Here is a 16,673-nt window from a genome sequence, read left to right as displayed (position 1 = left end):
TAAAACAACAGCTAATAATGCTTTTCAGGGATTACTGCTTACCTAGTACTCAATAAGGGTTAGTCTTAAAGCTAAACACAGTTTCTCCCAATTTATAGAAAAAATCAGGCTTCCTATTTCAGATGGAAACCTTACTAAACTTTCCATATATGTGTAACTCTCTCTAAAGGAATCAAGGATCTGGGATCAACTGGGAGGATCTTCCCTTCCACCCCCACTTACAGGCTCACCCCACTCCCACTCATGTGAGAAATCATGTGCATTTGGCTGGGTGCTAGGGTAGCAACACTGGGTTGGGTACCAAGTACTACACGAGGTCCTGGGGTGAGGTAGAGGGGAAAGTGGAGGGACTGGGGCAGGGTGGCTGACCAGAGCACCCGCCTTAAATGGAGCTTCTGGAACGAGTTCTTCATCTCCACCTTCTCCAGGAAGAGGGAGGGACCCCAGGAACATTGGGTACTGATGAGGTATAAGTTCCAGAATTGAGGTGATTTTGCAGAATGATGAGGTTCCTGGGAAAACAATGAAGTCCAAACGAGTACAACTGGATGGCCAATGAACATGTGGTGTATACCCAGAAGTGGGCTCACCCAACCTCAACATGGTTTGTGGTGGGATAAAGCATATTATACATGTTCATTGGGCAGCCGTCTTCCCATTTCATTTATATTGAGCCACTCTATTGCTTTGCACCCCTATCTTCAACCAACATGCATTTATTAAGTACCTACTGTGTGCTAGGCATTAAATATACAGAGAAAAATGAAATCCCTGCCCTCGGGATCTTGTATTCTTGCAAGGGGTAGGGGAGAAGGAGGAATGAAAAACTTGTACACAGATAAAAGAATCAAAATATATTCAAAGTAGATACAAGACAATTTCAAGAAGGGAGGATATTGGCAGCTATGGAGATCACAATAGGCCTCATGTAGGAGCAGATGGCACTTAAACCAAGCCTTGAGGAAAGCGAGGGCTTTGGAAAGGTAAAGGTGAGGAGAGGGTACATCCCAGGCAGGGGGTACAGTCTATGCAAAAAATATGGAGATAGAAAGGGGAACATTATGTATAACTAACAGCAGGTAAACCAGTTTGGCAGAAACCTAGAATGTGTGAAGGAAAACAATGTGCGATAAGCCTGGAAAGGTCGATAGGAACCATATTGGGAAAGACTCTAAATGTCAAACAGAGTTTATATTTTATTTTAGCCACGGTAGGGAACCACTAAAAGTCCTTGAGCGGGGAAACTACATGGGTTGGGAAAAGTAATTTGGCAACAGAGGGATGGATAGATTAGAGAAGAGAGATCAGAGGCAGCAAGGGGAATTAGGAGGCAGTGGCCAAACCATAGGTGATCATTGAAATGGTCCAGTTGAGGTGATAAAAGCATGAACTAGGATGCTGTCTCAGTGAGTAAAGAGAAAGATTCCAGGGACAGTGTGTCGATATAATCAATGAGATTTGGTAGATGATGGGCTATATGGGGGTGAAGGAGAGTGAAGGGATGAGGATGGGCAATTAGGAGGATGCTGGAGTTCTTTTAAGGAAGAGGGATGGGTTGCAGGCAGAAAGATTATGAGATCTAGATTGTAGATGTGGGATGTGAGATGGGTAGTTCGTGATGTGAGACTGGAAATCAGGAGAGAGACTAGACTGGATATAGATATCCATGAGTCATCTGCAAAGAGATGGTAACTAAAATTAGGAGTTCTAAGAAAAGGAAACAAGAAAAGAAGACAGGAGAGAATGGGGAGTCAGGACAGAATTTGGGGGGTATATTCAGCCAGATTTTTATTGTGTCATTTCAATTGTGTCCAATTCTTCATGACCCATTTTAGGTTTTAGGGTTTTGGTTTTTTTTTGCCAAAGATACTGGAGTGGTTTGCCATTTCCTTCTCCAGTTCATTTTACAGATGAGGAATTGAGGCAAACAGCATTAAGTGACTTCCTAGAGTCACATAATTAGTGTGTCTAAGGCCGGATTTGAGCATATGAAAATGAGATTTACTAATTCCAAGACCAGTGCTCTTTCTATTGGGCCACCTAGTTGCTCTACTCACCTGGGTAGAGGATTATTAATACAGCTTGAACTCAACTTTAGTTTTTTTGGCTACCAAGCCACAGTGGGATATTTTATTGAGTGTTTGTCCACAAAAACCCCAGGGATTTTTCCTGTGAATTTCCATCTACCTCACTTCCAACATCAGTAGTACCACCCATTTTGTACTTATGAGACTCTGTGTGTGTTTTAAAACCTAATGTGGGACTTGACATTTATCCTTATTAAACAGCATCTAATTAGATTTGAATCATTGTTATATCCCGTTGAGACCTTTCGCATCTTGATTCTGTCATCCGATGTGTCAGATTTGTCTCTCAGCTTTGTTTCATCTGCAGATTTGATAAGCATACCATCTTTGCCATTATCTGAGCCTTCAATAAAAAATGTTAAACAAATCCTATAAAAAACAGTTGAAAACTACAGGTGTTGTTAGACTCAAAGGGTACAAAGTAGCCATTTTCAAGTAGATAAAAGGCTGCCAAAGGTGATAACTTCAGAAATAGAGAGAAAGGGTAAAATCAAAAAGATATATTAGAAAAGGCATGAGAAGGCAGGGAGGGAGACATTTGGTCCCCTCCCCTCAGCTAGTTGATATAGCTACAGGATGCAATCCCAGATGATGAGAAATTAATATATTAACACACTATGATCCCTTTACAAAATATGAACATCTTTTTGCAATGGAATTAAGAGGATCTGATCATTGGCTAAGGAAAGCAAACATATAAACAAACAAAACCCAATGATTATGTCTATGGGGGCTTTAAGTAACTTAGTCTTCCAACTATAACAAAATAGGAGACAATTGTAGAGATCAGTTTGGGAAGAGCACAGAATTTCACCTCATCATGTGTGTTTATGTGGGGAAGGGGATGTGTTTTTACCTTCTCCTTCATTGGCCACAATTTAGAAGCAGAACTACTTACCTAGGAGGAGGCAATCCATCCAGCAATTTAAGAGATCATTGATTTCGGAGTGTCCAGGCAAGAACAAGCAGTTGAATAGAAATGTAATCTCCAGACTTGGATATAGGAAAGAAGTAGAGAACACAGACAACTATGAATTCCAGAGAAGTTAGGCCACGGGTATGTTGGAGCCAACTTTTACTGATTTTAAGAGTCAATTATTAAATTTTCATGATGAGTATAAATCAGAAATTGACATGTACTTCACATCAGGACTAGATTTATTATTTTGTAAATAATATATATAATCATTTATTGTTTTATTAATAAGCCTATTGTCTAGATTTAAGTAAGTGGTGGACAAATGTTAACGCAGACTAAATCCAAAAGTGGGTTCTACATTCTTGAAGAGATTTATTTAAAAGTTTACCAGCATTTCCCTGAAGATAGTTCTGGTGATCAAGTGATGAACTTTATGAGAATCCCATTAAGGGAGAAAGACTTTGAGGCTCTGAAATAGTATCATAAGATCATAGTACCACAAGATCATAGATTTAAAGCTGGAAGGGACTTTAGGAGTTATTTATCTCAATCTCATTTTATAGCTGAGAAAACTGAAGCCCAGAGACATGTATTCCATATACATGCATCTTACCACTCTTTGTTCTATACTTTTTCTCACAAATGCTATGTGATTTAGCTGGAGGGGAGGAAATGGTTGAGTAACTATTGTTCTTGCTATGCTGTCTTAGTAAATGCCTTTTCCTGAGCTAATTTGTATACTGATTGACTGTTAAAAATAAGAATACCATTGGAGCTTCATGAACCACAATTTTAGGAAAATTTATGCAAAGAATATTCTTGGAAGTTGAGGTAACGGCCACACTCTTGGAGATCCAATTCACCAATGTAAGTGAGAATTGGGTGGTACTATCTTAGTACACAGAGTAATCAGCAGGACTCAGCAGCTGATTCCTTTTTCTTTTCTTGCCATTTCCAAAGATATTCACTGGGTGTATAACCAGCCTAGATAACATGGATTTTCTTTGTATTATGGGTTTCTATTATCTTTAATATACCTCTTTAATAATATATAATATGATATGACATAATATAATATAATTTGGTGTGGTATATAATATAACAGGATAATATAACAACATAATCTATTATAATATAATATAATATAACAACATGACATGATATTATATAATATAACAATATAATGTAATATGATTTGACATAACATAACATAATATAATATAGAACATGTCTCTAAATTGTCTTGGCAGAAGGGCTAAAACAGTTCGAACATAACCACTAAATCCCAAACCCATCAGTGAATTAGGGGGATGTGAAGGCTTTGCCACAGCAGAATGGACAGATGAGAATAACTTGTTTCAATGTCCACAAAGGTGGCTGAAGCAGGCAGGCACTGTGGAGTGCTTAGAACTTAGCCAGACATTGAAAATGCAAAAGTCATGCACTGAGTCCGGAGCCATTGCCAATTGTTTTGATTTTTGTCTCGTCACTTAAACTTTGATGGGAAGAGAGTGAGCATGACAATTTTGCACAACCCTGCCTCATTTAAATCCAATTCATGCACTAGTCAAGATATCACCCCATGAATGTCATTGGTCCTCTTCAAAAACAAAGGATGAACAATTCTTTAGATTTTTAGTGATGGGAGAGAAGACCTGCATGTCAGAGAGGTGGGGAGGAGGAAGAAAGAAGAAGACTTCTGCAAGTGTACTTATCAGATTTGAATGTTCATCTCATGTTGATTTATCCCTGAAGGTAGAAAGAAGAGGTTCCAGGAAACAATATGGAGCCTTGTGTCCTCTCTTTATTGCTCTATCCCCTAAGTAACAAAGAATCACAGAATTTCAAAGTTGGAAGGGACCTTATACATGAAGAAAAATCCCCTCTACAACATTCTTGATGGATCATCATCTTGCTTTTGCTTGAAGCCTTCCATCAAGAGGGGACTCACTATTTTCTGATGTAACGCATCTCACTTTTAAATAGCTTTGATTTTTAGGAAGTTTTTGCTCCCAAGCTGCCAGAATTTGCAGCCTCTTTGCAAGATTCCCCTATTGCTCCTACTTCTGCACTCTGGGTCCAAATTGAACAAAACTATTCCTTCTTCCATGTGATAGCCTTTCAAATATCTAAAGACAGCTATCATGTCCCCTCTAAATCTCTTTTAGATGTTCTCTACTGTCAAATCCAAGTAACCCAAGAGAGACAAGATAATGGAGATAATCCAGTGAGGGTCAGAGAAAGAAGAGACATAGAGTAGAGATCGGTAGCTCCCTGCTGAGGGGTACTGAGGCAGCTATCTGTCAACCTGACATTAATAATCGAGAGGCTGGCAGTCTTCCCGGGGTATGTATCTAGGACATGATAGAGAGTCTCCTAAGACTTGTCAAAATTGATAACCATTACCCACTTCTGGTGATTCACATGGGGATAATTGATATTGCCAGAAAAAAAAACACCTAGAAAGGTTTTATAGAGGTTGAAGGCTTGGGCAAGAAACTGAAGACTTTACAGCCAGGGCTGGTATTTTTATCATTCTGCCAGTTGAAGGCAGAGGCATTGGGAGAGGGAGGCTGATTGGACAATGAAAAGGTGGTTAAGAGGATGGTGAGAACAGGCTTTGAATTTATAAACTATTGCTTAATAATTGATGAGTTTGGGGCTAGGAATACTTTGCAACTGTTGAGGGTTACTTAAATGTTTTTTTGATTCTTTCAAATCTAAGATGAAGGTTTTAAGATGAAATGAAAGGTGGAGGAAAGAAGCTTCCTTATCAATCAACCTATATACATACCATTAAGTGGTGCAGTGGTTGAAGTGTTGGGAATGGAATCAGGACGACTCATTTTCCTGAGTTTAAATCTGGCTACTGATTAAATGTGTGATCCTGGACCGATCACTTAACCCTGTTTTCTCATCTATAAAATGAACTGGAGAAGACGCCCCTCCGATCTTTACCAGGAAAACCCCAAATAGAGTCATGAGGAGTCAGACACACCTCAAATGACTGAATTACAACAAGTGACCATTGTATTTCCTCTATGGTGACACAGGTAGAAGAATAATAGTAGAGATGCTCCATTATTCACAGGAGTCAAAATCTGAGAAATGAACCAGAAATAAAACCCAAGACCTGATATGTTTACATGCAAAATATGGATAAAGAGCAACTTGAAACTATAGATTCTAACATAAAGAGGAAAATTTGATCTCACACATAGGTACCACTAAGACTTTGTGGAATGATACTTATCTGGCTTCAAAAAAGTATACCTTATATTAAAAGAACAAAACAGATATAAGTTGGAGCAGACTGGCATATACTCGTGTAGGGAATCCAGATGCCTCAGGGTGAAAATGTAATGGAAGGAAATGGAAGAAGATCAATAGAAGCAGAAATCAGAAGTCAGATGTTCAGAAAAATATACCTAGAAGAAGGGGAAAATGAATGTTAAAGTCAAGAAAAGAGGTCACAAATTTGATCCAGATACAGGAGATATCAGGGATGAAAGACATCATTTACCAATATGTGCATTGGAACTCTTACTGACAAGAACAGAGAAGCAACTAACACATCTTTGGCTTCCTTTAATAACTTCATATTTCAGAAAGTGGTTAAAGGAAGTAGTGAGAGGAATTGTTATTCTAGTATGGATGATAACCAACATAGAAATGATTAGAACCCTGGAAACAAGGTCTAAGAATTCATGATAAAGGAAAGGTTTTCTATGTAAATCATATTTTGGTAGAGGAAATTTCAAAAGGTTTAGAAAAAAATTAGGTAGGATCTCAAATTCTAAAACCACAAAAAAGTCAGCCCATGAGAAAGAAGGTATCCAAAATGAAATTTGGAAGACTCAAACAGAAATAATTTCAGTGAAGAAGAGAGAGACAGAGACAGATAGGCTGATTTAGATTTTCTAATGACTCATGTGTTATGTGGACATTTGGGTTCTTGAAAGGGTAAGAAAAAGTTTAAGGAGCACGACTATAAAAATCAATTTGAGAACAAACACAGTATCTCAAATAAAAAAATGCTTGAGGAGAGACAGACTATTTTGAGGAACTGAGAGATAACTGGCCCCTCAGATAAATGCACTGAAAGGACCTGTATGAAAGCTGGACACTGACAAAGGTAAATATGTCTGTGGTCCATCAACTCATTGACATATGACTTTTCAAAATTTCAGAATCAAGGTTATAATTGGAAAATTATAAACGAATGGGGAGACTGTTGAGAGAGAAGCATTTATCAAGTATTTACTGTGTGTCAAACACTATGCAAAGTGCTAGGAATACAAGTATAAACACAAAGACAAAATTAAATAAATCTCATAATCTCTCAACCTGGGGATTATGGGGTGAATATATAAGCACTGTCATGAGTCATGACTGACAGAATGGTGAGGGATTTAAGTTTCTCGTTATAAGGTAGAGACCTTACAAAGGATTGAGGCATTAGGAACCAGAAAGAGATGGCCAAATGAAGAAAGAGAAGATGAAAAAGAGAAGTCAAAAGAATCTGGGGATAGAAGACAAAGGGAACAACAAGAAATACTACATGCTGTTTGCCATAGCTGTAGTTGACATTCCCCTTCCCTGACCCACCATGAAGTGAAAGAGGAACACTTTTAGATACATCAAGAGGCAGCTAGGTGGTGTGATGAATAAAACACTATTCCTAGAGCTGGAAAGAACTGAATTCAAACCCAGTCTTACATATTAGCTGTGTGACCTATGCAAACCACTGTACCTCGGTCCACCTCCTTTTCCACATCTGTAAAAATGAGGGTCATAATAGGACCTGTCTCAAAGGGTTGTTGTGAGGTGACATTTGTAAAGTGCTTTGTGATCCATAAGGCACTATATAAATACTAGCTATTATTGTTATTCTTTAAACTCTTCTGGGCCAAGATTGGTCATTACAATTACATTACATTCAGATTCATTTTTTCTTTTTTGTCATATCTATTCTTTCCTTCCGATTTTAAATGAGGTCTGGAACTATTACTGTGGAAATACCAGCATAGAGAGGAAATACCCTGAAATATATTTGTAAGATTTTTGTATGAAGTGGATTTTACATAAGTTATTTCTTATACACTATCCAAGGGATTTTAATGACTGAAAAACTAAAAGGTTCTTATTTGGTCAGGTGTTTTCACCTCTAACACAGACGTAAAGTTCTGATCACAAAAAGTTTTAATTGCATTCTGTTTTTGTGCATTGTGAAATTTAATTTGTCAGTAGATCCCAAGTTAATGACTCAATTCTCTACAACTTCAGGTTACAATTTCCCTTAGTCTATTTGGCATCTAATTACAGACCTCTGATATATTGCCAAGTAGGCAATGGCAGCAATGTATGGAAGCTTCCTTTCAACTTTTATTGTTCTGTCCTCCTATTTTTTACACTTAGTGCTTTTTTATTTGCTATATATCTACTTTTCTCTGTTTATCTTTTAAGAGATTGTTCTGTGCTGGCCCTGGACTGTTAGACTTTAAGTGTGGAAGACCTGAGTTCAAATCTTACCCTAGACATCCATCACTTATATAACTCTGAGAAGTCACTTAACTTCTCTCAGACTCAGTTTACTCATTTATGAGTGGGGACAATGACAGCATATACCTTCCTGGATTGTTGTAAGGATGAAATGGCAGCTAAGTGAGGTAATGGATAAAGTTCTGAGCCTGAAGTCCAGAAGACTGAGTTCCAATACAGTCTCAGAAATTTACTAGCTATGTAATCCTGAGCTTAACATGCCTCCATTTGCTCAGCTGTGAAATGGGGATAATAATAGAACCTATCTCTCAGGGTTGTTGTGAGGATCAAATGAGATAATATTTATAAAGCACTTACCATATAGTAGGTGATTTATTTTTACTATTTACTAATTACTATTCATAAATTACTATTTACTAATTACTAATATTACTATTATTAATAACTGACATGTTTATAGCATTTATGTGCCAGGCACTGTGCTAAGCATTTTATAAATATTATTATTAGGCATAATCTATGGAAAACACCCTAAAATACTATATAAATGTTAATTATTAGTACACAAAATTTTTTTGAAAAAAGGTTATGACATGATTTTTACTTTCTAATATATTTGGATCTATTGGAATAGATAGAAAATATCCTTGAAAGTTATAAACATAAAGACTAAAACATTATTCTTAATCTTGAAGTTGTTCCTGGAAATTGATTGTTTTTAATATATTCTCTGTATTTTCTGTAAATTAGATATATTTCTCCAATATTTCATAGAAGTAAACGACTTTGAATTTTTATGATGTTGAAAATACAAATCTTTTCTCTAAATCCAAGATTTTTTCCTATCTTAAGTAATGGCTATGCCATTTTTTTCTTTATAACTTTTTTTTTGGTGTTTATTAACATGATATTTTTTAATACAGATTTAAAACTAAGAAAAGTACTTCCAGAAAGTTTTGCAAGACATTCCTTATATGAGAATATTGTGGTTAGATTAGTTTATAAATATATACAGGAAAGCAAAGCAGTTAAGACTCCTGTAGGAATTGTGGATATGATCATCCAAGTAAGCATGGCTAGAATGCAGTCGAGAGGTTCTATGTAAATAGAATTCTATTTGCCCTATGAAATATTCTTTATCTAGCCTTCTAAAATAACTTTAGATGGTTCAATTTTAAGCTGCTTTGTTCCTATTCTGAATAGGTCTCAGATCTTGAGTGACAAAGAACCCTTAGTGATTGGTACAAATCTCTCATTTTGCAGAGAAAAACTGAAACAATGACCTTTGCCCCAAGTCACATAGAAACCCAGTAGGGACTAGAATCACAAGCAGTCTTTGGCCAATGATAGAACCAAATTTCTTTCAACTTGACAAACACATAGAAAAGATTTTTGCAACATGTCCTTTGGACATGTGCTCAGAGCCTAGGATTTATTTTTTAAACTCCAATTTTACACCAATGCATTCACTTTTCTAAATGATATTCAAGAAAGCTGTTTCTGCTAGTTAATTTGCATAGGATTAAGGATATGTTCTCCAAAATAAGACAAACAACAATCCCTTCTTATTCTCAAAAACAAAATTTGTTTTTTTTTCTTTTTCTGAAAAGAAAACAAATAAAGAAGGGATCAAAATATAGTGCTTTCTCTAACCACTAGGCTACAATGTTTAATTGTGTATAGGCACAGATATTTCACTCATGCTTTTTAACAGATATAAATACATTCCCATATACTGACAGGTAATGTTATCTTTGTTATAAGCTCTTGCCACCAGATAATAATATAAACAAATAAATAAAAAATAATACTACAGATATTGTTTTCTATAGCTGATTTTTTTAGGGTGAGAAAATAAAAAAACATTTATATTTCCCACTTTGAGAAAGCTGAGGAGACAGCAGGTTGTATATGTTGAGAGACCACCCCCTCAATCAGTTTTGTGCACTCTGAAACATATATCTGTGTGTGTGTGTGTGTGTGTGTATGTATACACACAGCTGTACATGTCTGTATATGTTTACACATCTATCCTACTACAATATGGATTTTTCTAATTCTACTTCTGACCTTAGCACTCATTTGCAGCTCTTTGTCATGTTTAGTTTGTTTTATCCCTTCTTCTATTTCTGTCTCACCCCTGACTACCTAAATTCCTAACCTTACCTTATTTCAATTTTCCAATGGACTAGAGAAGCATAGTCTTGTAGAATTGCTGTTTATGGTACAACAGAGCAGCGGTCCTTAGGAGCCAGAACCATTTTTCTCTTAGGTTTTCATCACCTTCATCTTAGATACTTCTATTCCATGAGGGACTGGATCAGTTATCTCACAACAGATCTGACTGAATTGCATTTTTCTGATCCCAATCACTTTTAAATGTATTATCGCTGTTTTTCAGCCCAGCATAAATAATCAAATCCTCCTAACCCCCCCAAAATTTTTGGCAATAAAAAGTCAGTTATTCCATAGAGGCGGAGAACAGCTTTCAATCCAAATTAAATAAGCAAAATTAAAAGCATTTGGAATGTGTGTACGTGCATTTGCTGTGGAATTAGATCTTCAGAATCTTGGGAAGGTTTCTCTGCAAACTGGGTTTGCAATGCTGAATATTAAACCTGAGGTTCTTTAGTGCTCACCTTCTAGGCTTTGTCCTTTGACATTTTCAATACTGACGCCTTGTTGAATGTTAAAATTTCTTTTGTTTATAGGAAATATAACTGGAGACTGCTCCAGTGAGTGTCATTGCAAGGGCATTGGCTGTACTGGCGTTTATCCCAGTTTCTGCTATTCTTCCCATTCTAGCGTCATCATTACTATCATATTTGCTATCTTTGTCCTTATTGGGTTTGTAGCCATCCTCTATGTCATCTTCTAGATCCTTACCCATTAGTCCTTCACCAGGTTTTATATTGGGACCACTGCCAGCTCAAATCCATCACTTCTATCATCCAAAGCATCACTCAAATCAAAACCAAGAAGTTCAGAGCCTGTTTTCTTTAGAGAGGGTTTAGTGGTTGTTCAAAGACCTAAGGCATCTCTCAAGTCAAAACCTGACATAGAGTTTGGATTTGCCACTTTCATATTTAAATTATCCAATTTGCTCATACAAAGAGTCAGCCTACTACTGCCTAACTGCTTGATCATGGATAAATCACTTTTTTTCCTGGACTCCCCATCTTCATTTGTAAAATGTTGAGTCTAGAATTTCTAAGGCTCCTTCCAATTGTAGTAACGTACCTATGACTGTCCATCCACTCTTTTAGACTTAGCCAGCTCATGTTGTGAACTCTTCCCAGCCTCCAAATTATTTGCCTCTGTGATAAAGGAGATCCAGAGCAGAATCCAGGTCAAGGGAGGATCCCTTGTAGAAGGTGAATTTCCTCCCTATCCCTATCTTGTGGCAGGAATGCTGAGGTGAAAGCCAGGGTTAGGGAGCGTGCTGAGTTCCCATGGGGCATTGCTGGAGAGCAAGTGGAGAAGGGCAGATGGAGAAGGGGGACTGAAGAGGAACGGAGACTCTGCTAGGACACAAGATAGACTGGAGAATCAGCTTCTAGAGAAAAGGTGGAGGTGCAGGAGGCAAGAGTGGCTGAGATTTCCAAACTCCAGAACCAGCTCTCCAACTATTCCATTTTTTAAAAAGCTTTTAACTTGCTTTTGCACTGCCTTTGTTCATACAATAGTTTATATTTAACAATAAAAAAAATTTAACTTAGTCATCCAAAAACTATTTTTGAGCACCCACTATGTGCAAGACTCTCTATTGGTTGCTGTAGTGATATGGGGAAGAAAATGCCGTCTCTGGTGACAGGTAGCTTATAGCATATCAGAAAAGAAATGGTTTTATTTAAGTATAGTATGAAGCAGAATGTGATAAAGGTCAGTGGAGGTGCTGTAGTATTTTGGAGGAAAGAGGGAAATGAAAAGGAGGAGTTTTTCAAGGTTGGAGATTTGGAACAAAGGAAAAGGGATAATATCCTTGACCTTTTCAAGCTCAGCTTTGAAAAGATGATCTGTGGAGTGTCTGTTGATTCAGAAAGGAAATGAAACTAAAAGTGGGTTGTTGAACTTAATTTCTCAATAAGGGACAAAGAACACCATAGAGAAGGAGGTTCTAGGTGATGGAGGTAAACTCTGAAACTCCTTTAATCTGTAAAATAATCTCTCTGAAACTGTGTCCCCTTTGATCTGTAAAAGAAGGGAGATTTGGAGTTTCAGACTCCAGAGAGTCTGGGAGGGGGCATACTTTCCAGACAGGCCTTTTCTAAAATAAATGGATCATTCAATTGGAGATCTTGGGCAAATCAACCCCACTGATCTTTTGGGGTAGCCAGATCCCCATTCAGGAAATTCCAGATTCTGGAAAAAAGTCTTCAAACTGATTTCATTCAATTGAGAGAACTTGGTCTAATAATCAGCTCAAACTTCTCCCAGCCCCCAAGATTTGCTCATAAAAGAGGTTTCTGTTAATACATTCTTTGCAAATCTCCTCATTAAGAGATTTGTCTGCTAGGAGAGAGCTTCTTAGTGAAAAATAAAACTTCCTTTTTGCCACTAAGATTTTGGGTTCATGAATTCTTTCATGTTGGATCTGCATCTTTGACCAAAGAAGGGATTCTTATATCAATTCTCTCCACTAGACTGGCATCATAGGTAGATCAAAACTTCAAAATTTGAGAACCTAAAGCAATTTCAAGCAATTGGTTCAATAGTCCTTGACATCATCTCACACAATCTCCTCATTTTCTGAGTTTCTGATAAACTAGTGGTCCTTTTTTTTGTATGCACACTTGATCATATCCTTTCTCTTCTTCCCTAAGATTACTTCCTCATTTACCTTCTCTTTCACTTTCTACTCTTCATCCTCTTCCTATCAACTAGATCCTTCCTTAGTACTTTCAAACATATCCAAGTCTTTCCCATCCTTAAAAAAATACCTCTCTAGACTTCACTATCCTCTCAATCTGCGCTTCTATCCCTTTCCTTTCCTAAGGCAGACTCTAAAAAAGCTATTTATATTTGCTGCTTTCCTTTTGCTTCTCTCATTCACTCCTTACTTCTATTTGATTTGGCTTCTGATCTAATTACTCAACTACAACTGCTCTTTCCAGAGCTATCACCTCTTAATTGTCTTTTCTTAATCTTCATCCTTTTCTACCTTTGTGCTGAAGTTGCCACTGTTGACTACCCTTTTTTCTGGACACTCTCTCCTCTATATTTTCATGGCCAAACTCTCCTAGTTCTGCTCTTACTCTGTGAACTCTCCTTCTATGTCTCCTTTGTTGGACTGTCATCTATATCACCCCTTCTAATTTTGATTTTCTTCAAGGTTCTTTCCTAGGTTTTCTTCTCTATTTTCTTTACATGCTCTGAGTAATGCCATATGATTCCATGGGCTTACTTAACATCTCTGTACAGAGTACCCCCATATGTATATATCTGATGAAGTACAAGTCATGAAAGCACAGAGTCATCTGGAATGATTCACAAACTCAAACTGTCTTCAAGTCAAAGGTAAAAACTCTATCATGATTCCACAAAGTGGGCTCAGTTCCCTAGCAGAAATCACATTTTACAAGAGAAAGGTGGGATTTTTATGGCAAAGGACCGAGAGCAAGATATGCTGACTATGCTAATTGTATATGTAAGTAAATGACCAATGGTCATGGTCATGCTATTTATACAAGATAGCCTATGGAGTTGATATCTCTAGCTTAATCTCCAGATTACATATGGTAACTGTGGCCATCAGTACAGGATAGCTCTGTTTGTGATAGATAATTGTGTCAGTACAAGATAATTCTAAAGGGTCAGTTTACTTCTCACTGGAGCCCATTCAGATACTGGGTTGCTGCCAGGGATACAGTCTTTTGCTGGAGTCCACTTACCCCATCATGTCCAGTCTCATTCTCTCTCCTGAGTTAATGACTGTGTATCACTAATTACTTGATAGACATTTTAAAGCAAGAATCATCATAGTGTTTACTTGGGTCACACTTTTCAATATTCTTATTGTACATAAAGGAACTTTATAATCAGTTTCTTCATCTATAAATGATATATATGGATTTGATGACTTCAAAGTTCCTTTCTAGTTCGAAATCTATGACTCCATTGTTCCTCCATGTACAGTAAGACGATTGCAGAGTGTAATCCAAGTTTATGTGTGGATTGTGATGTTTGATTACTCCAGCCTTTATCTTTTATTGAGTAAATACTATGGTTATTCTTGCTTTTTCCTTCTCATTTAATATGCATTTCATGATATTCCATGGTGATATTGTGATTAATTCTGTGTAAATGGGAAGCATACTAGTGGGGGCTCAGAAACTATGCCAGTGAATAGTAGGAATATATTCCTTGGACCAGCATTACCCAGGAACTTTAACTTGGCGGCCCTTCTAGAGACACTACTCTACTTCCAGAGCAGGTTCAAATGGGGTAAGAAAGCTAGCGCCAGTCTAGGAAGAAAGAGAGCTGAGTTCATCACCATGCTCAATCTTTACATATATGGAAGATAGAAACAAAGGAAGGCAATAGCAGGAAAATCCAAAAGTATGATGTCAAACTTTTAGAATAATGTTAGGAACACTATAATTTTAATGACTAAGCTGGGTTCTGGACAGGATATGAGAAAATGTGCAGAAGTCTATGTGTGGCTGGAAGTAGTGGAGTATACATGTGTAATGCTAAATATTCTTTCAGACTGCTGATATGTTGGTTAGTTCTGCTGAACTAATTTTTTCTTTTATTCTTAGTTACAAAGGATAGTTCTCTAAGTAGAGGAAAAGGAATGATATATTCAGTATGAAGGTGATATGAAAACAAAGAATGAAATGGTATGAAAATAAAACTGAAATTTCTCAGATAAAAGAAACTGCTGATGAAGAAATTTCCTCTACCAATGCAGTTTGATACCTTTTTTTGTCTCCATCTCCTCTCCCTTTTCTGAGACAGTAAGCAATTTTATATAGGCTATATATGTGCAATCATACAAAACTTTTCCATATTAGTCATTTTGTGCAAGAAGACTTGAACAAAAAATAAAGAAGAGAGGGAAGAGAGAGACAGACAGACAGAGAGGAGAGAGAGAGAAATGGAGACAGAGACAGAGACAGAGACAGAGAAAGAGAAATAGTATGCTAAAATCTGTATTCAGACAACATTAGTTCTTTCTTTGGAAATGGATGGCATTTTTCATCATGAGTCCTTTGGGATTGTCTTGGCTCATTGTATTGCTGAAAATAGCTGTCACTCCCAATTCTTCATCATACAATATTGTTGTTACAACATTTTCCTGGTTCTGCTCACTTCACTTTTTATCAATTCATGTAAGTCTTTCCAGATTTTTCTGAAATCATCTTGATCATCATAATAGCACAATAATATTTCATTACAATCATATACCACAACTTGTTAATTGATGGACATTCCCTCAACTACCAATTCTTAACCATCACAAAAAGAGCTACAAAAATATTTTTGTGCAAATAGGTTCTTTTTCTTTTTAAAAAAAATCTTTTCGGGAGACAGGTCTTTCAGTGGTATTGCTGGATCAAAAGGTATACACAGTTTTTATATCCCTTTGGGCAAAGTTCCAAAATGCTCTCCAGAATGAACCCAGATATTTTTTAAACTCTATGATCTTCTATCTATTATGCCATCATAAGGGATATTAATAAAAATTTAAAAAGAAAGAAATTGCTCTAGGAAAAAAACTGATCAGTGTCAGGAATGTTAAATCTCAGAATGAATTGAGATTGATCTGACAATGAATAAAAAGAACCAAAAAGAGGGACTTTTTATACCTATATGGGGGGAAAGAGATTTGAAAAAAGAATAAGACCCCAATGTTGGAAAGATGGAATGATGCTAACAGATGATAGAAATAAAGTTTGTCTTTTATTTTAGTTCTGTTTGCTTTCCCAAGGAAAATTATGTTTGGATTGAAAAGGACAGAATAACAATGGTTAATGGGTAGGGGAAACTTAAGCTTAGCTTAGAGCCACTAAGATGAGACAAACAACATCTTGTGCATTGAAAACACTAGAAGAAAGTATTGTTCAGTTGTGCTCAACTCTTCATGGCTCTATTTGAGGATTCCTCGGCAGAGATCCTGGAATGGCATGCCATTTCCTTCTCCAGCTTTTTTTGTAGGTAAG

General features: G+C 36.8%; 1 pseudogene; it reads right to left on the bottom strand.

Annotated features, from left to right (window-relative positions):
• Nucleotides 1–218: 218 nt before the first annotated feature.
• Nucleotides 219–11,398, bottom strand: LOC127546502 (CD99 antigen-like protein 2; annotated as a pseudogene).
• Between the last annotated feature and the right edge of the window lie 5,275 nt (nucleotides 11,399–16,673).

This window comes from Antechinus flavipes, chromosome 2 (assembly GCF_016432865.1).
Source record: "Antechinus flavipes isolate AdamAnt ecotype Samford, QLD, Australia chromosome 2, AdamAnt_v2, whole genome shotgun sequence".
NCBI classification, from domain to species: domain Eukaryota; kingdom Metazoa; phylum Chordata; class Mammalia; order Dasyuromorphia; family Dasyuridae; genus Antechinus; species Antechinus flavipes.
This window is presented reverse-complemented; position numbering and strand designations above follow the sequence as displayed.